General features: G+C 44.9%; 1 protein-coding gene across 3 annotated transcripts in view; it reads left to right on the top strand.

Moving 5' to 3' along the window:
* Nucleotides 1-4,680: 4,680 nt before the first annotated feature.
* Nucleotides 4,681-21,021, top strand: part of LOC6538615 (titin homolog) — a 39,397-nt gene continuing 23,056 nt past the window's right edge. For 2 of the 3 annotated variants that reach the window (XM_039375641.1, XM_043207118.1), the window contains exon 1: nt 6,009-6,448. The gene's annotated coding sequence lies outside the window, so the exon portion shown is untranslated. Of the gene's footprint in view, nt 4,748-6,008; nt 6,449-21,021 lie in introns of those variants that run through there. The other variant, XM_039375640.2, reaches the window with a different exon arrangement.

The raw sequence follows: 21,021 nt of genomic DNA, 5'->3' as shown, positions 1-21,021 counted from the left end.
GAGAAAGCAAATACCAAATACCAAATAGCAGAGAACAGAGACCAAAATCCCAAAGGGTCGTGGTGCTGATAAGCAATCGCATGTCGGTTTTATGAGTTACTCACCCAAACTAATTGGGTCAACTCCAAACCAAATACTCGGACATCGGAATACGGAATACGGTGGATATTCTCAAATCAAAGATGCTAATTTCACAAAGCTACACAGAGATAAATATATATGGTTGCTAGCTTGTTTTCGCTTATTAATTAAGTTAAACTAAAACATGATTTTCTACTGTTTCATATTTGGATTTTTGCCAGGCAAAAATTAATAATTTATTTTTATCTATTTCAGTTTTATTTCTTTTTCTGCGTGTAGCTAATACCGTAGCTGATGCTTAACTTAACTTTGTCTGTGGATTTATGCTCCATAAAAAGGCTTGTTTAATTTCGTTAAACTGCAGTAAAATCGAGCACTTAAAATTGTGATTTGCAGGGCGAGGCTTGGTGCCATTTTAACTGCAACGAAAAGCAACAGTAACTCCCCCCAAAACCCAAATCCAACTACAAATCCAACTCCAAATCCGAAACAGAAACAGAAAACTGAGACAGCAAACCAAGCGAGCTGGCTGTGTGACAAATGGTATTTGCATATGCATATGTGCGGAATGATATATGGCTCTGCATATGCATGAGGACGATTTTCCTGGCGCCGACTTCAGGGCCAAGTCCTGTGGTTCAGTTGAGTTGAGTAGATCTCGAACTTACTTAGCCGAGCCATTCATTAAAAACTGCAAACTGCAGAACTGCAGAACTGACGGAGCTCAGCTCATTTCATATGCAACTGGCATATTGGCTGTTTTTGCTACTGTTGCAGTTGCAATTTGCAATTTGTAATTCGCTTATCCGATCACTTTTGCTAATTCGTTGCACATTCGAGGCGCCAACAACAAAAGCTGGCCAAGAACCGAAGGAACGTGGCGCCAAAACAAGCAATCATGGCGAAAACCGATTGATTTTCCATAGTTAGCCCGTAGTCCACAATGATTCATGAATGGCATTTCGTGTACTTAGCCATGGGAAAGGCACTTACACTTAACCGTAATTGCCAACGACCGTCTGGGGGTTCTCCGTATTATGGAGCCAATCTGGAGCTGATCACGTAATAGTATTGTTAGTTTTCAGCCAGATTTGAGGAATGTCTAAGGAAGAGCTTAACCAATTGAAAATGGGGCCACGTCTTTGAATTGAAGAGTTATTATATGGGAAAGATAGTAATAGGTTATAAATCCATTGATATATTCACAATTAAAATGTTAATTTAACAACTTAAGTCCTTTACCATAAACCTTGTAATTAGAAGATTGTTGTATGCAGATATTATCCCTACTATATTAACATGTATATGAGCATCTCTGGAGTGGAACGATCCTAATCACGAACCATTGGTGCTCTGGGATACTTTAAGGGTCTGGGACTGAAGGTCTGGGGACTGGAGCTCTGGGTTCTGCAAGCTGGACTTTGGGGCACCATGATATGGGGGCGAGGGTCAGGCGGCTGATGACTTGATTGAATTCGCATAGGCGCTAGTTGGAGGCTCATTCGCAATGCAGCTGGCGTAGGCCAAGTTAGATGGAGCGTGGTTTGGGCAACACGACAAAGGAGAGCTTGGAGCTTGGCGTTCGACTACTAACTTGGCTAACAGAATGGCAAGCCGCTTGTTATGCACGAGCTGCGTTCTTGTCTGGGGCACATTAAAGACACATGAATGGCCCGGCAATAAATATTATTAAAAATGTTTGCCTTTATGGCATGCTAAATGCGTTGGCAGCCACAATTGCGACACTAAGCCACCGTAAGCCTATTATTTAATTTGCCCAGAGAATTTGCGACGGCGGACGGCGGTGCAAATGAACTTTTAAAGCGCCCAGAAAGTAGACAACAATAAAGAAGCAGGATACGCAGGATACGCAGACTACTTCGCAGGACCAAGTCGAAAGAAAGGAGGTCGGCGGAGGACGAGTCGCGCCAGCATCATCAGTCATCACCCTCGCTGAAAGGCGACGACTGCTATCCGTTCTCGGTTCTCAGTGCTCAGTGTTCAGTTCTCGATTCTCAGTTTTTCGAGGGTTGCAAACGGGATTCAGTCGCCAAAATAGAACGCCAGCCAAAGATACTTTATAACATTTTTGGCAAACAACAACAGCAACTGAAACAGACGCAATTCGTTACGGTCAGCTACAGATACTTGTACTGATAGGCAGCAACTAGACGAAGACAAAGTGCTGGGGGTTCTACATGTGTATAAACGAATGAATACCATATAGAGACTATAGAGATGTCTACGAAGGGTTTGGATCGACCACCAGGGTTGTCAGCCCCTCTGGTTCTGGTTAAAAGGTATGTTCCAAAGGTCAAGAACCGGAAACTACAGACTCTTCGATATATAATACATAGCAGTCACAATTGCTTACATTTACAGAATACTTTTATTAATAAAAAAGCACTCATTAAATGGGTGTAAGCTCCCTAAATCAGTATTACTAATTTAAACTGTTTTCTCGCCTCTCTTAAATGGTCTTTAAGCTTATTTGCTAAAATTGCCGGCAATTTCCAGTTGGACGTTGGCTGGCAACAGCAGCACTAAAAACCCCCCAATCCCCGCTGGCGTGGCAACAGCGTAAAACTTTGATGGTCGAGAAGACAATAACAACAAAGTCCAGCGAAATTGGCCATGGCGAAGTTAAACATTTTCTGGAAATCAATTTACCGAGCTACACTTTCATGTTAAATCAATTGAACTCAGGCGTGCGTGGAGTGTCAGTTCGCTGGCATTCTGAAGTTCGGAAATTCTGAAATTCTTGTTGGCCAGAAACAGATACATATACAGATACAGATACAGACACAGATACCGTTAGTGCCGCTTGGCGTGGCATGGCCCAATGCCCGCAGCTCATCCCGCTAACAAGGCTAATTGGTCATGAAGCCTCTTCGCTCGCCACTTGCGACATTCGACTCTCTGTTGGTCTTGGCCCTGGTCAGAGATCCTGTTTTTTTCCCAGTTCCTCGTGGCTTCCTGTCCTCCGGTCCACCCACCTGTCCACGCGGCTTGACACCTGTCACATCACACAATGGAAATCAGTCGACGTTGTCGCTTGGCATTTGCCCCCCAAACGAGTCACTCCTACTGGATTGTGGCCATCGAAAACTGTCGCTGGCTATTTATTTACTCAAGCGTTTGCACTGAGTTGTCCTGGTTTTTTCGGTCTGGTTTTGTGCTCCTGATGGATGGCACTTAGCGAGGGTCGCCTCTGCGGTTGCACCACTACCAAATGAGACAAATAAACACAAGGTGTGGTTAGCTGAATGCCATGGAAGCCCCAAATTTGTGAGTTCAACGCCAGTTGATTTAAATCCTCTTTCAAGTGAATGCACAGCCTTAATGGTTAATGATTTTAATGGCACTCAGCAGTCGGCGACAGGTATTCTATATATGAATCATGATTCATTAACACCAAAGAAAAAACCCAATCTGCGTTCGGTAATTTTTCGCCACAGCTCTTTCTCTGAAACACGATTTAAAATATGTTGAATGAAGCGCACAAAGAACTCGCAGTCGAAGAATGAGCCAAGTTTTGGTTGCCTTTGCACCCTGTACAATTGAAGCTGTGCCACCCACAATGTCACTATGGCCCCCAGGTGACCTCCCAGAGCCACCCACCGCCCCCTGGACGTCGCCTGTCATTCCAGTCCGCTTTCTCCTCCTTTCCCTCGGAAAAAAAAGCTTTGCATGTCCGGCATTTCGCACCAATTGCCATTAAATTTGCACGTATAAAGCGAAAATGCCAAAAATATTTCACGACAACGAGACGGCAGGAACATCAGAAACAGCGGCAACATCCCAGCAACAACAACAACAACTGGAGTCACACAACAAGAGCAAACACAACAAACACACAAGCACAAACAAACACAAGCACACACACCACGCAGCAGCAACAACAACAACAACAGGCGACAATCGACAAAAGTTGGCAACACGTAGTCGGGATTGCCTTCCGTGCACTGAGAAAAAGTGTGTACAACTATTCAGAGGAAAGCCAAACTTTAACTTGGACATCCAAAGAGAACTCTGTTAAGTTGTTTTAATTTTCTAATATTTTATTGCTATTATTAATTAATAAATATAATAATAATAATAATTTGGAAAAGGACTTAGTCAGTTCTCAAACTATAAAGGATAAACTTACTCCTGTAAATTCCATATGCTTAATAAAGTTTAAGAACTCTGTAGTTTTGATATAATTTATAATAATTGATAACTTTGCACGCATTTTTTTGAGTGCACCGATTGCGATTGGTATTGGACAGCAGTTCGAGTGCCGGGAGCGGGTGGTTTTTGTTCCCGGCTTTTCTTTATGCCACTTTCGGAGATGCTGCCCCTTGTTGCTGGTGTTGTTCTTGTTGTTCTTGGTGCCTTTGTTGTTGTTGTTGCTGCTGCTGTTCCTGTTGTAGTTGTTGTTGTGTTGATTGCTGTTCCATGGTGGCAATGCGACAAATTCCACGCTCAAATGTTCGACACGCGCCGGCGCAGTGGCGCAAATCACAATCTGGCGAGCCTTCGCCGACGAAAAGGACCAAAAGATGCTGAGCGCGGCCAAAGGATGCCGGCAAAGCGGAAATGTTCAGTTCATTAGCGAAACGTGCGCGTCGTGTAATGGACGTGCCACCGGCTCGGAAACAAGCCAAATTCCCCAGTTCAAACGGTTGGTAGAACTCGAACTCGCTTTTGGCCATCTTATACTACATACAATCGCGTGCAAAAAGTGGCTAAAGTGAGTGAGTGAGTGAGGAGAGCGCGCGCGCGACTTGCAACTTATATTTTGGCCAAAAAAGAACCAACACAAAACTTCAAAGTAAAATAGAAAATGCGGGGAGACGAGACAAAAGCCAAGTGCGAAATTGCCAACTTGGCGTCGAGTAATTAAATAATTAATTGAACCGAACAAAGGAATTTCGCAAGGCAAAAGCCAAGAAATGCGCAAAGCCAGAAACAATTAACTGGCTTTAATTGTAGGAAAGGTCAATACTACGCAGACGGGAGTCACGCACTTTTTTCCTTTTTATTTTTCTTTTTTCTGTCCACCGGGGATGCTATTTGTAGTTGGCTAAAACCAAAGAACCGGTTGGTCCAAAGCAGCCAAAACCAAACCATATTTGTCGCCCCTTGTTTAATTAGAAGTCAACACCTGTACTTTGCATTTTGACTGGGTTCCTTCAGACTGTGTTTTTTCTTTACTTCACGTTTTACTTCACGTTTCCACGCTTGGCCCAAACCAAACCAAACCAAACCGCAAAGAGCCGCTTGATGGCCAACTGACTGACTGAAGCGGCAAGAGCAGCAAAAGCAGCAGCATCCACTACAGCATCACCATCATCGTCGTCATCATCGTCACCATCATCATCAGCATCAGCATCATCATCATCTTCGTTGGCGTCTTGGCCAATTCTTCTTCTGCCCGTTTTGGCCATGGCCAAGACCGCGACCACGAAGTTGCCAACCGAAGACCAAGAACTTGCCGAGCTGCAGAGCGTGTGAGCCGAGAGTCTTTTGCTTTTGCTTTTGGCCAAAGTTACATGCTCGCCGCGCAGTCGACGTCGCCGTCGCAGCCTGAAAGCCGGGCTTCGGCGACGCCAACTGCGACGGCGACGGCGACTGCGACTGCGACTGCGACGCAGTGAGATCCAATTGATGAGCAGTTTGCTTTTGCTTTTGCCTTTGCCTTTGCTCGCACACACCATTTGAGTGTGTTTGTATTTGTAGCTGCGTTTGGGTTCTTAGGCGGCGCTCTCTCCGCGTTGCGGCGTAGCTCTCTCTCTCCGCTGCAAGTTGTTGCTTTTGCTGCCGCTGCCCGCGTCGCTGTCGGCGTCGCTGCCAGCACAGCTCATACCTTTGATTTAAAATAAAAAGAAAAAAAAAGTGGAAAAAAAAACCGCCGCGCTACGTAGGCTATATAAATAAGCAGCGAGAAGCTATTGGGTCCGAGTCTCTTTGAATTTTATGAAGCGGTTGTATCTTGGTGGTGCCCCAAGCAGCCGAAACGAACCGAACCGCCAACAGAGAACATCACCATACTCAGTTGGCCAAAAACCATTCTTTTGCCTTTTACCTCCAGTGGATTACCTTTGCCCTAAAGAAATCGAAATATAAATCGAAAGCAACAAGCAACGCAGATAAAACTGTCCAAGTGAACACACACAAACATCGCGTTGAACAAAACCCATGAAGTGCGCGAAATGTTGAGCTACGTGTAAAAGCGATTTAAAAGGATCTTATAACTCTGTGAGATACTTAGATACAAATCAAAGATACAAATCGAAAGCAGAAAGAAAGTGGCTAGTGATCCCCCAGAATTCTTCGCAGAGTTCTAAACGACGAAATCCGTTCTGTTACTTGCGTGAAAAAGGTGAGTTTCGTTTCGAGCAGCGTGAGTCCTTCGCAAAGGACATTGTGGTGTTTGGTGGCTCAGAAGATTCAGGAAGTTCCAGAAGTTTCAAGTGGCTTGCTGCGCTGAAAGATTTTTCATTAAATTTTATTTTAAATTTTGAAATGATTTTAAAATGAAAGTGCTTAAAATTTGCACACAGGCTTTCGATAAATTTGAAATGTTACTTTTACAAATTGTCACTAATTTTAAACAATTTGTTACTTCTATTCTAATAGTTGAATTTATTATTTCATTCTTTCAACTAAACTTTGTCCAGTGAAAGCATTTTTCGAATCAAGGAAATAATTCAATTTATAATCCTATTTCAATATTTACTTAAAGTAAAGCTGTGTAACTTTTCCCAAGACTTGTTGCTTTTATTCCAATAAATTTTCCAATATTATTTCTGTAAATTAAAATTAATGCAGCGCCAACTTCTATGGCTAATAATAATTAATTTACGGGCAATTAAAACCGGTGTTATGCACATGTGTGACGCGTTGCGCAATTGTTTGAAGCCCGATTCAATAATACTCGTAATTATTCATTTCCGCGACATTTTCCCCCATGGGGTTCTTACCACCCGATCGAAAAGTCCCATCGAACTGGGGTGTCAACTCTTTGTAGGGCAGAAACCAGACCTCCCATTAAGGCCATTTTCAAAGTGCTGGCGAGTGGAGGGGGAGGAGAGTCCAGCGCCTGCATAAGCCGCTTTAATCTTAACGGCTGCCAATTAATAAAAATTAATTTGCTTACAACCAAATTAAAGCGAAAGTCAGCCAGGCGTTAAAACGGCCACAAAGTTATTCATTCATAAACAAAAAAGAGGTTCGGTTCGGCTCGACGGCTGCTGGTGCAAATTGCAGCCATTCAGTCGGTGGCTGGCTCATTCATCCACAACTGGCTGCCCCACCGCACCTTTGCCCCACCGCTGCACCACTGCACCAATGCACCACTGCACCGCTAACGTAACTGCCACGCGCCGCGGCCCAGACTGCCTTTTGGCCTTTTGGTCTCTTGGCCACGGCCATTGTGCAAATAGTTGCGGCATGCACAGGCAGAAATATGTTATTACTCGAATCCTTGTTTAATGAAGACTTAAAGCAATTCATTATTAAAGCAAATTATAGCTTAGGAAAATGGGAAATACTTTTGGAAAAACTCACTAAAACGAAACTCTTCCAGAACATTTGTAGAACTAAGCACCCTACGTCTAGTTACACATCATAATTTCTTAGAAATTCTTATTGTTATTCGTTCGAATGCATTTCAATGGACATTTTCACCGTGTGCTTTGGCATAATTTATGAAAAGCCTGCCTGCAGGCCGAAAATTTTCCGAGAGAGCAGCTCTAATTAGAATTTATGCCCACACCAACTGGCGCGCAGCTTTAAATGGCCAACAGGCACAGGGCAAAGTAGCGTCGACATTTGTCAAACTCGTAAAAACTAAAATAGCCCGAATGTAAAAGCTTTTAGTTAGCCATAAATAATAGAAACTATGGCCGAACAACGAGCCCGACGAGACGCGCCATGAAAAAGGGACCCCCTTCTGCCCACCACCACATTCCCACATGAAATAAAAGCCAAAACGATATATTTATAGTAGTTACAAGTGCACTGGTCTAGGTCCTAGTCCTGGTCCTGGTTCTGGTTTGGACCATGTTCCATGGCTGCTGCTCCTGCTGCCCAAATTGCGAGTTCTGAATCCCGGCTCCTTTGGCCGGGGGCCCAATAAAAAATGCAAATAAAACGCTGCCGCAATATGTGACCATCAAACCCACTCCCATTTCGTTGTTGTTTTTTTTTTTTTTTGGTTCCACTGGCTGGCAAACATTTGCAACCTGAAATGACTTTGAGTGTTATTTGGTTGGCCAGAGATTTCATTGGCAGCTGGCCAGAGCGTTTGAGCCTGACATTTGAAGGGCCCTGGCCATGACTGGACTCCAGAGCATCCAGCATTCAGGGCAGGAGCAGCAGGTGTTTGGATGTGTCTCCCGTTTTTTTTTTTTGGGGGGGGGGGAAAGCCATGTCCTGGTTGGAAATAGTGTGATTTATAGACAAGTTCTAAGAGGGGAGGGATAGGGGAGCAGAGCAAATTTTGACATTGGGTTTTTGTCTGCAGCGGCGCCAGCAGGAATACAGATTTATTGATGAGCCAACAGGAAACATGGCCAATACGGATATCGGAAACGGAGTCTAGTTGTAGTTGTTGCTGCGGCTATCCCATTCCCAATCCGATTTCATTCTGTGGTTTCAGCTTTTTTTTTCCAGATTCCTCGGCACATCTGCTGCAGCATTTTAATTAAAAATGCCTCAAATGTCTCCCCATATATATATATATATCTAGTGTATAGTGTATAGTGAAGTCAGGCAGTGGCTATAATGACATAAATGCCTCGACTTAGGGCACTTTAAGTCGTGTGGTTTCGACTGCGGTTGCGGATTGAAAAAGGAACGGAGTCTTCAATGTGGCGAACTTCCGCTGCCTCTGGCTGAAATAGAAAGATAGATAGCCACAAACTTTGTTAGAACTCCATCACTCAGGGGAGCGAATCGCAAAGTTCGACACTTTGCCAAGTTTACGAGCTTATCGCCGGCTAACGCTGCGTATGCGTAACTTTATCCACCTGCGGGTTGGATGAACTGTAGCAGATCTGTAGCGACTTTCCATAGTCACTTTCAATAATAACTCCCAGGTCTTTTGTTTAGACGCATTTTTCTTGTGTGATGTTTACACACATATCTTGTACTGAGTTGGGCGGCATTATCATAACAATTAAAAGACGCTGCAGCCAAGTGGCTGAAACTTTATTCGGCTTCATGGACTTGCTAACTTTTATGTTAATTTATTTTAATTTTCGTTTCTTGAAAAGAAGAAAGATTAAAGCAACTGCGGAGGACAGTTCCCTCCGCGTTCTGCCGAAATGCGCAGAAAAAAAAAGTCTTTAAAATATTTAATTGGCTGCCATGAAGCTACTATTTTAAGTTATGATGCGGGCTCTGACATCAGCACACCAGAATATCATAATACGAGTATAAGAATACCATCAGAACATCGCCAGATCGCAAGATCATAATATCATAATATCACATACCAAAGAAAGGAGCCGTCGAGAATGCCGACAAATTACATAATGATAGGCTGGCCCAGGCTAATGTCCCATTGTTAGGGCTCCCATTTTGCCGTTAGGCAAGTGGAGATGGACCACAACCATGGTCAGAACCGAGAACCAGAAGAGAAGCCATCGTGACAGCAGAAGGAGGAGCACCACGTCACATCACATCGCATAATTTAATTAGACCCAGTGTATGCAAATGATATGCTGCGCTAATTGAGTGAAAAGCTGTGCGAAAGCCTAATGAGCCGAGGCCGGGTCATGCATCTCGTATCTGGTATCTGGTATCTGGTATCTGGTATCTTCCATCTGGTGCGGGTATCTCGTGCTTTTCGTATCTGCCGGATGCAAGCCGCTCCGGCGTGACTGCCACACTCGGTTATCAGTTAATCCGATTACGATGGTGTCTCTGAACCCATAACACACAAAAACAAAAACAGTCCCTGTCGATGGCCAATATCATGGGATTTGTGCGAGGTATTATGGCTTTAAAGGTGCAGAATTGATGGTTCTCAATCATGAATTTGTAGCATTAATTCAAAGAGTTAAAATACTTATTTTTAAATTTAAATACCACCCATAGCTGTTAGTTAGTTAACATTTAAAATTAGACAAATGACAGATGTATTCCTAATGGATTTAGCTCTGATTAATACGTATATATCAATCCATTAGCTGTTTTTGAAATATTATCCATCGACTTGAGATAACCAAAGCTGCATGTTCAAGAGCTCGAACAAATTAAATTGTGACGCTGGCAGTTTTTCGCCTATTTTCACCTTGGGCATCATTTCTGCGCATTTCAAAGGCACTTGAGAAAAAACGAAACTAAACCAAACCAAAGCAAACCATAACCAAACTGAACATCATTCCCGCCAGCGATTTCTTGTGATTTTAAAGTTTAATTGAGTAAATCGGTTTATGTGCGGCATTAGCATTGTGACTCTGTGTATTTTCCAACGTGTTTCTATGGGCCCAAAGAAAGTAAGCGCAACTAAGCACATTACGACTAAGCGACGACACTTGTCTCGCATTACGCCCAAGTATCCAAGTAGCCAAGTAGCCAAGTAGCAAAATGGCCAAGTAGCCAAGGTTAAATCGTGGTCTAGAACCAGGGAGCTTGTGGCAAGAACTGCGACTTTAAAGTGTGTCGTGGTGGGGCGCGAATTTCTCTAACCCAAATTGTTGTTGCCGCTGGATTTGCTCGGAAGTCTCGGAAGTTTCTGTCTGAAGTAGCTGCGATCTGGTTTGCAGCCACCGATGGTTTTCGAGTTCAAAGCCAAAGAAAGTGTCGGGCGGTAGAAAGAAAAAGTGTGTGCGGAGCGAGTGGAACCAAATGGCGACATAGATTCCATTGGCCACTGGCCTCGAGGAGCGGCCTGGAGCACCTGGCGTATGCGTAATGGGTATTATCAGCCGCAAAATGCATTTGGCAAGTGGCTGTTAATGGCCATTTCGCGGGGTGTTAATGCAAGTGGCCATTCATTCCATTTTGGCCACAGGATGAGGGCGAGTTCCTGGCCCCTCATTAAAGCCATTCCGCAGTCCATTAATGCGAATATAAAACCCTGACAGGCATTTTGGCATGGCTCTTAGAGCATTAGAAAACCCAATTTGATTCAATTTCAAATGGCGAGCATAATGGCCAATGAGGCCAATAGCAAAGTAGGGCCCACAAAAACCAATGCGGTCAAGGTGTCAACGCGCACGATGGCCAAAAACTACTGCACAAATTAAATATGTTTTTCTCTGGTTATTATTGCTGGGCAAACGGGTCTACCAAATATCCAAAAACTTAACTGTTATGCGGCCAGCACAATTAAGCCAACGGTGCGCCAGCAAATATCAGGGCCCAGAGCCAATAAATTAATTCAATTACCCTAAGGCCAGAAACCAAAAACCAAAAACCAAAACTCGAGAAACCCAAAACCCAAGAAACCCAAATAGGCAAATCAAGTTCGAGCATTTCTTTTTTTCTTTCTAGCTGAAGATCGAAGAAATTCCTTTCTTTTGTGAGAAAATATGCGAAAAGTCTTCGCCTGCGTTTGAATGGCCAAAAGAAATCGGCTGGCCGAAAGCAAAAACCCCAAAAAAAAAATATAGATAGCTATGGAAAAAACTAGTTGTGAGCCCCGCGGCTCTTGGACAGCAAAATAGATAGCGGTGGTGAAGGTGAAGGGGCTGCGTTGACGCGAAGATGTTTCTGCGATTCGTGAATGAAATTAATTTCCATTGTATTTCGGGAGGGAGTAAATAAGTAAGTGAGCCATAAAAGAAATACAGTTACGTTTCGAGGCGGCTAAAAAAATATTGCACATGAAAATAGATGTGAGAATCGGTTGATGATATGGAGATTGATCACTCGAATAGTCCATAAAATTGAGCTCATTACGAGCCTATGCTGATTTCTTATTGCGGTTCGCATAGAAGCTGGCTGAAATCCCTAATGAGCTGGAAGCTTCTGGTGGGATTTTTATTGTGGCCACTGCCACATATAAATTCCGAATCATCATCAGCTTTCTGTAGAAATTCAGTTTCTGTTTAATCATTTCACCCGGCTTAGTCAGACAGCATAAACCGCGCGAATAAATTTAAATCAGTTCAATTAAACGAGAAGCGTTCGAATAATAAACAGTTTGCCCACCCCACCGATGACGACAGCACGCGAGTTGTCGGCTTTTGCATTTCGATGGTCTGACACATGTGAATACTACAGATATAGATCTGGTTTTTTATTTTTTTTTTTTTTTGGTGTGGGGTCTTTTGTGTCGCTAGCTGCTGAGTGACCCAAATTCGTGGCTTTGACTCTTGTTTTCTTCTGATTCTAATGATCCATCACAGCTTGGCTAATCGATTTCCCCACTCTCTGTCTGCTTTCAGGTATGTAAACTCCATTCCGGATGACACTTTATCCAAGAATCCGGATGGGCACAAGGTAATTGAGACGTCAGTCTGTCGGCGCGCACAGAAGTATGCAATGATAAATTGGACGGCAAACAAATGGCTGCACTTTTTGTGCCGCTGCGCTGCTTAACTGCTTCAATTTGCATAAATAAATAATTTAGCAGTGCATTCGTACGGCGCTGAAACAATAAAAGTCAGCAAATTGAGTCGCGAAATGAAGCTGTATGATAAAAAAAAAAAAACGGGGGTAAAGTCAGGAAAAAGGGGCGGACAGAAGCTCCAGGTATCCATCTAATTTATGCAGCTGGAAAGCAATCAGAGCAGCTCCTTTCCGCAGGAGGAGCAGTGGGAGCAGTAGGAGCAGTAGGAGCAGTGGGTGGCCAGGAGTAAGGTGCGTGCCTCGACAACAGACGACAAAAAAGTCGGGACATGGGCTTTGAGTCCTCCTGATGAGGCAATACACCAGTGCTTTCATCCTTAGACATGGCGCTCATTATTGAAGAGGTTACGGGCACACAGGTTGACTATCCCATCCGGCACATCCTTATGGCCCGGCATATCCTTGTGCGGAGGGAAATTCCAACGCTTCTGCATTGTTTTGCCTTTGCCACTTGACTTCATTGCCTTCAAGTGCCACATGCCCCTTCCTTTGGCCTTTTGCAACCCTTTTTTTTCTATATATTTTTTTGCCATTTCAGTTGGCTTTAAGCCGCAGTTCGGCAGCAGCTTGAATGGAGCTTGAAAACAATACACGGTGGCTTCTAATTGAAATGCAAAATAAATGTTTTGCCATTTGCGAGTGGACAGGACGACGGGTCAGCGGCTTTTGTGGTGTGACACTTGCAGTTGGCCGAACAATGGCCATGAAATTGATGGCAAAGTTGAAATTCGTGTTTTAAATGTCGCTGCATAATTTATTGTGCACTCACTTTGCGCGCCATCAAAATCCATATATCGAGCAGTCAATTTATTTTGGCTCATGCAATTATCTAGCATTTGGCGGGGTGGAAAGCCACGTCGCGATGGCAAAATCAATTTCAAGCCAATTTGCAGGCGCTAATAAATTGAGTTAAAAATTTGAAAATATACATTTCTACTTGGCAGAGTGTTTGCCACATTTCGGGGTGCACTTTATAACCCCCAGGAAAATATGACAAGAAATAGGCAGTGTTTTTTGGTCACATGATGAAGTTTCCAATTTAGATTCAGTTTTTTTTAGCGCTCCACAGAAATGTTTTTCTGGCTAATATGCTTTTTAGGATGCTTTTTTTCGAGTGGCTGGTTAAGATCGTTTATCAGCCGGCCAGAGTTCGCTGTGGGCGCTTCTAATTGGGCATACGTGTGCTCGATGGCACACTCATTCCAACCCATTCCATTCTATTCCAAGCCATTCGATGCCGACCAGGCCAGAAGAGTAGAGAACAGCAGGCCGTCAAGTGTTATGGCAAGTATTTATACTTATACGAACATCATAATGCGGAAACTCTTACCCGAAATGCCTCGCAGTGGCGGTCGGTTTCTAAGAACCCGCCTCTGTTAATAAGAATAAAAACTGGTTGGGGTTTAATAGCCCCCCACTGGCTGATTCTTCTGCCAGCGTAATAGCCAAGTTGACCAGCCATGAAATTCAATTTCATTTCATCTCTCATTCGGTTACTTTTTTCTTTTTTTATATATTTTACGGAACATTCTCGGAAGTTAGTTTGGTTTATGATGGGTTTAGCCAAAGTGTAAAGTGCATTAACCGCCGCTGCTACATTGCTACTAGAACTGAAGCCCCACATCTGAATGGGCCACATCTAAATGGAACCCGAAAAGAACCCGAAATAAGTTAACTAAATGTTTGCCCAGGCCCAAGCCCAACACACACCTGCATAACTTTTACCGAGACAACCGACAACCGAAAACCGACAACCACTTTCCATGGCGGTCTCTTAATAGGTTTTTATATCGCTCGCAGAGAACACTTTCCTTTGTTACCGAACAAACAAAAAATAAACTGGACTGAACTGAACCTGGCCAAATAAAAGTGAAATTGCTGGGGCAAATTTGTTTTCTCAATGCGCATAGTTTTGCTGCTGGTCCAAATCTCACGTTCATCTCTTAATGACGGTACATCATTTTAATTATTCGAATGCACGTGTAGCAATGCCAAGAAAATGCGAGGAAAGGGCACATTTTCTACGCAATAACCTCTCAAACCTACTACTCCTTCGTTTCTGCTGATAAATCGCATCTAGCTGGCCTGGAGCACCTGTGAAATTGGTCATAGCACCTCCGTAGATACCCCAGATCCCCAAGATCCCCCAGATCCCCAAGATCCCAGAGATTCCGATCCCCAATCCCAATCGCAATCCCAATCTCGATTCTGATACCGATTGCAGACTGCGCTTGGGGCGCCGTTCGATGGCCCATCTGACTATCAAGTGGGAATGGGCCGGGTATCGCCTTTTGGCCTGGCCAGAATGGGATGTGCTTTTCGGGATTTATTTGTGTGGAAATGAGCAGCTAACGGTATATGAATCATGACTTTGGCAGGCAGCATGATTTAAAACACTCACTCATATGCGGCGGCGTCGGCGGCATTGGTTCTTCTTCGACTTTCAGTTCGCATTTGCAGTTTGCAGTTTTCAGTTTTCAGTTTGCTGTTTGCTGTTTGCAGCTGCAGTGTGAGTGCCATGACTTTATGCTGCAGTCTGGCCAGGTCGTTGGTTGTAGCTTGGTCTGGTCTGGCCTGGTCTGGGCCAGGTTAAGACCACAAGACGCTTCCCTCGCCTGTTCGGCTGTTTGCGCATATTTTAGCACATTTTGCCCTGTCCAACTCGAAGCTCCAAAGCTCTCCTCGATCGGCGATCGCGACGCGACTTTGTAGCGCGTAGGAAAACGTGCGATTTCAAGTTGACAGCACAGCTATGCCATATCCCATATGCTATGTGGCTTGAACCCGAGCCCATCCCCATCTCCCATCCTCTACCTCTGTCTCTTCACCTGGTGGAGCTGCTGGTGGTAGTGGTGGTACTCCGCCTGTCTGCCTACCTGAAATCAGCTGGAAAAGGCAACGTTTTTCATTTTCTACATTTTAATGCAATTTTTAATTTATTTGTTTTGTCGAGGCAGCGACACAGACAGGGACAGCGACTCCACAGCTCCAACTCCAACTCCAACTCCAGAGTCTCAGAGCCTCCAGAGCTGCAGCTCCGAGTCCAACTGCAGCTCTCTATCGGCGGACAACGCATGTATTCCTCATTGATTGGCATTTCCTGGTTGGCAGCATTAGACTGGCCAAGTCAAGTGAATTCCTCGAAGCGGCCAAGACCAAGGATGAGGCCCACAACTCCAGAGCTCCAGAACTCCAGACATGGTTGTTTTTTCCTCCACTTTGAAAAAGTGGGAAAGGGGACATATATATTCGCTGCATCGACTTTGAGCAAGTTCGCCCTGGGCATTTGTAATTATCCAACTGGCCAATGAGTCACTGGGAATGATCGATGCTGACTTGCAGATAGAGGCAGTGGCAAAACAATGCGAGATCAGCTCCATGACATCACTGATCACTGGCGAAATAGAGTCGCATCCGGGCCATTCCCATGCCTGTCTTTTTGGTAGGTAGCATCCCCTGGCTCTAATAATCATTTTTGGCCAGCACTTCACATGGCCAAATTACATGGCCATGAGTAATCACCTTAACCAGTCTAAAGTCTCGAGTCTCAATTCGAAAATCGCGCCAAAAACGCGCGCTCATTGATCCACTTTTCGCAATATCTACTCCCCAATCACGTAGCCAAAAAATAGCTTTTTGCTTACGTTTATTTGGCTAACTGTTTTTGGCCTGGCTGAATTCGAATTTGAAATTGTGGCATAATTAGAACCAGTTTGTTTGGGATAGAAGGCGTAACTCTCTTTGAAATCACAACTTAAGTGATAGTTATATATTTAGATATGGTACATAACTCGACTGCAGTTACTTAACCATTTCGTTCCGCTTGAGTTTCATTTAAATTCGCCAAGCGTCTAACAATTGAGCACCTTGATTCACCTGTTTCTTTGTTTTATGACTCAAATTTTGCGCATCGATGTGAATGTTGTATAACCTGGTCGATTGACACGTGTAGGCGTCGTTAAGTTTTTTGGGCCAAACGGCTTCAAATGGCCAAGAACCAAATGTGCTGCTCTCGAATTCATAATCACGTTTGGAAAATCGCGCTGAAAAGTGACCCCGAAAAGCAGAGTGCCCCGGGGCGAAAATGCCTAATAGTGATGTTGATTTTAATTAAGCAAACCGCGCGCAAAAAAAAAAAAAAAAAAAAAAATGGGGAAGCTCATTAGTCAGTGGCGAGCTAGAAATCGCATGCAGCTGCATTTGCAACTTGCAACTGGCGACTTGCAACAAACGGAGGGAAATCAGAACGCTTCTTCGGCAACAAACTTGACCCCAAGAAAAAGAGAAATTTGTGGCAAGCGAAAAAATGAGGCTCGAAACAAAATCAGCTCACGATCTTCCGCAGTTTCAGTTCAGTTGGTGCTTGCTGCTGCTGTTTCTGCTGTTGCTGGGTCAGTCCACATATGGCTACCAGCTACCAGCTTTCAGCTACTGGTATCCACTGGCTACTGGCTACTGGCCAGTGGCTTCTGGTTGCATGCCGCATGCCGCATGCTGCAAGCGAGCACTCGGTAGCCAGCGTCATCAAGATTTGTCACAAATCAAGGCGGGCAGGCCACTAATCCAGTTCAAGTGCTGCCTCCGACACAGCGAAAATGGCAAATTGCCGTCTCGCTGCTGGCCGTGGATAAGGAGTTGCTGTTGCCAGTTGCCAGTTGCAGTGGCAAGTCGGCGTTGGCGTTCCACCAACCAGCAGCCATACACTTGAACAAATCCGCAGGCTGTTTTTGGAAACTCACGAAACTTTTGTGCTCAAAAATCATAAGTAAATAGCACTTTTTAGAAAGCAAACCTAGATAAAGATGTAGCGTCTTATACATTTTTGGTAATTTTCCAAGACTAGCTGCCCCCTTTTCGGCGAGTGTAGGAGTGGCAAGCTGTGGAGTCGTGCTGGGCAGCTTCCGCATGCCGACAAGTGACTCACAAGTCGGTCTCCAAAGAAGTTCGGTTTTGGCTTTGGTTTTGGCGCGTTTGTTTGTTTGTTTGCTCGGTTTGTTGGCCAACACTCGGCACCGTTATGTTTGCAGATCGTGCTTGTTGGCCACAGTGAGCTTTATTAATCTCGAGCCAGCTCCTTCAATTTGGCCGCTGAAGATGAAGATGGTGCCGCAAGTGCCACAAGGTCGATCGCTGCTAAGGCCAAGTGCAAATTTGCATGGGGCGATGATTTGCATCTAACGATCTGCCAATCTAACAATCTAACAATTTGGCAATCTAACAATCAGACCTCATTTCTGTTACCGCTAACACCGCACTCTCTATAATTGTCGCCGAGAAAATCACCGGACATCATCTAAATCCTGATGCAATTGCAAGGTCGCACATTCCCAAAGGCCAACGGCAAATTGGCTGTTTTCCGGGGTTCAAGCCGCAACAATTTGGCCGACAATTGGCCACAACTATGCGATGTACTCGATTGGCAATAGGCCCACGTGTTAGGGTCCACCATCCGCAGCAGCAACTGCAGCAGCAGCAGCAACTGCAGCAGCAACTGCAGCAGCAGCAGCAACTGCAGCAGCAACTGCAGCAGCAGCAACAACTGCAGCAGCAGCAACAACTGCAGCAGCCACATTTGCAGCAGCGACACGAGATTTATGAGGATGACGTGCACAACCCAGAGAATAGTACGGCACACTGGGAGAAATGGGGCAGTGGCTTCTAGTAACACCCAAAAATAAATGGGTTCTTAAGGAAGGAGATTCTAATGAATTTTCTAACAATTAACCATTTTAATTTATAAAACCCTAATGAAACGACATGGCTAATTTGTCAGTGCACAGAACGAAATAACAATAAAATAACAAAAAATGCAATTTGCAATTGCTGCCGATGCTGCACCGTTAAATGTGTGGCACTGCGGCGATCGAAAGAACACAAAACCAAATTAACGCCATTCAGCAGCAAATGCAACAGCAACATCCAATGCAACATCCAATTGCAATTGCAATTGCAATCGAAGAAGTGTAATGCGATAAGCTTGGTGGGATTGGGAAGGAGATGGAGATGGGGATTGGCATCGGGATGGGGGCCACCATCGCCAGATGGACGCGTGAGGTTGGGGTCAAAGCTGCGGCATACTGACGGGACCTGGAATGGGGATCTCCAGGATCGCCTCGCTTCGCAATGGATCGGATCGCATTGCATTGCATTGCATCGCATCGCTTCGATTTCGAGCCAAAGTCTGTGTGCTAAATGTCAATTTGATACTGAGGCCAGAATCCAATTAAAGCTGCAGGCCGCACAGTTGCAGCTAGCAACTTGCAACTAGCAACTAGCAGGCAACAAACTGCAAACTGCAAATTGCCATCGATCTTCTGGCTGGGATCTCTGGTCGATGTCGATGGGTCGTCGTTAGATGCGTGCGCCAAAGTGTATTTGTGGGTCATGGTACCGTGGTACCAATCTCGTGGAGACACGGACAACAGACATTGGACACGACAGCCGACACAAGATAGCTCTCTGACAAGAGACACCTTTTGATATGCTAACGAAGGCTCTTCCATTTCTTCCATTGGAGCCACCTTCTCCTCTCTCTCCCTCTTCCTCTCTCTGCCCTCCAGTTGAGTACTCGTGCTCCGACTGTCAAAATGCTGCCCATGGATGGCCTAGCTGGGAAATTTTCCCACCCTCCATTGAGGCCGTCTGCTGCTGCCTTGGTAAAATGTAAATTTTTTCGTTTGTTTGCCACACATTTATATTAGAGCTGAACTGGGCTGAGTTGCAGTTGCAGCTGCACAGATGAGAAATGGGTACTAGAAACGGGGAGTTGCAACTGCAACTGCAACTCCACGCATGCGCAGTTGCCGCTGCAGCTCCCCTGGCAATTTCCCAGCCTGTCCGCTGGCTACCCTTTGTGGGCATTGCGACCCGGTCAAGGAGGAGGAGTTCTCCATTCCATACCATACCATTTCATACGATGGCATATTCCTTATGCAAATAGCGACCGGCACTCTTCACGCATGAAGACTTCGCCTGGACCTGAATACATTTTTCATAACGCACTTGGCCATTTCCATTGTTGGATGAAGATGCATTGCTCGCCTTGCCCTTGCCAGCAGTTTCCCAAAAAAAAAAAACACAAAAAAAAAGCACAGAATATGAAAACAAAAAAAAAAAATCTTGCAAATTTCCCATGACCGATATACGCCCCGGGCCAAGTTGGCCAAGTTAACAAGCGCCTGCCTCTTTTTGGGTAAAAGTTTCCATCTTCCGAGTGCAGCGGCTTTTGGTCACTTCATTCACAAATTGAATTTGTGTCACACACATGGCTGCTAGATGGTTAGATGGCCAGCCAGGCAGCTGGCTTGGTGACCACCCCTTTATTTGGTCTTAACCCAAATACTGAAATGCTGCAGAAATACGAAAGAATAAAAATTGTTTACCATTTAGCCGCAGCAGAATAATTACCGCAACAAGTTGCTGCTTGCTTTCCTGATGGTTGCAACAGTTGCTAGTTGCTAGTTGGTAGTTGCTCGTTGGCAAGCAGCAACATGTTGCTCGTGTGTTGCTAATAGCTTTAGAACAAGTGCCATTTTGGCCGGCAACTAATAGCCAGTTTGTGTCGCTTCCGTTGTCAGTCAGTCGGGCTCACCATCCTCATCCTCATCCACAACCTCATCCCAATCATCATCATCATCATCATCTTTAGCATCGCAGCGCGGTGTGAGATTATCATTATTGTTATTGTCGCTCGTCATGTCAACTCGTCATCAACATGCCGCTTCCCCGGCTGCAAAGCAGACGAGGATGCTGGTGTCTTCTGTCTTCTGTCTTCTGTCTTGGCATCGGAATCAGCCAGCACAGCACATAGCACACAGCATCCAACATTCAACATGCAGCAGCCCAGCTCCATGGAGCAATCTTTCAACCTGACCGTGGCAGCTTCGTGTGTTGCATACCCCTTGTTATTTTCGCTGTTGCCACGGCACGCAGCAGTGCTATTTGTGGCTCCCGGGGAAGCCCCCATCCCACATCCCCCATCCTCCCATCCTCCCATCTCACATACCGCCACCCGACCTGCCTGCATTTTAATGAGCACAATTCGCGCATTTATGATGAGCCCCAGCCTGAGTAGTCGAGCATTAGCCGATTTTTATTTGCCTGTTTCGTTAGCGAACTGAGCTAAGGGGAGTGGGAAGACCGAAGCCACTCAGATTTCCAGCTGGGATGGGGAGCCCACCGAGGAGCAGCCCTGTTGGTATGCCCCCTGCGACAAGTTCGGTACTATGGGATTCGCAATTCAACGGATAGCCATCTATTAATCTGATATCCATTGTGCCACACAGCATGAATCATGTATGATCATATTCTATAAAATGCTAATGGTCAAGAATTTTAAAAAGTATAATAACTTGGCATTTACTTTGTAAT

The sequence above is a fragment of the Drosophila yakuba genome, chromosome 3R, assembly GCF_016746365.2.
Source record: "Drosophila yakuba strain Tai18E2 chromosome 3R, Prin_Dyak_Tai18E2_2.1, whole genome shotgun sequence".
NCBI lineage: Eukaryota > Metazoa > Arthropoda > Insecta > Diptera > Drosophilidae > Drosophila > Drosophila yakuba.
The sequence above is the reverse complement of the archived record's forward strand: the minus strand, read 5'-3'. Positions and strand labels throughout refer to the sequence as shown.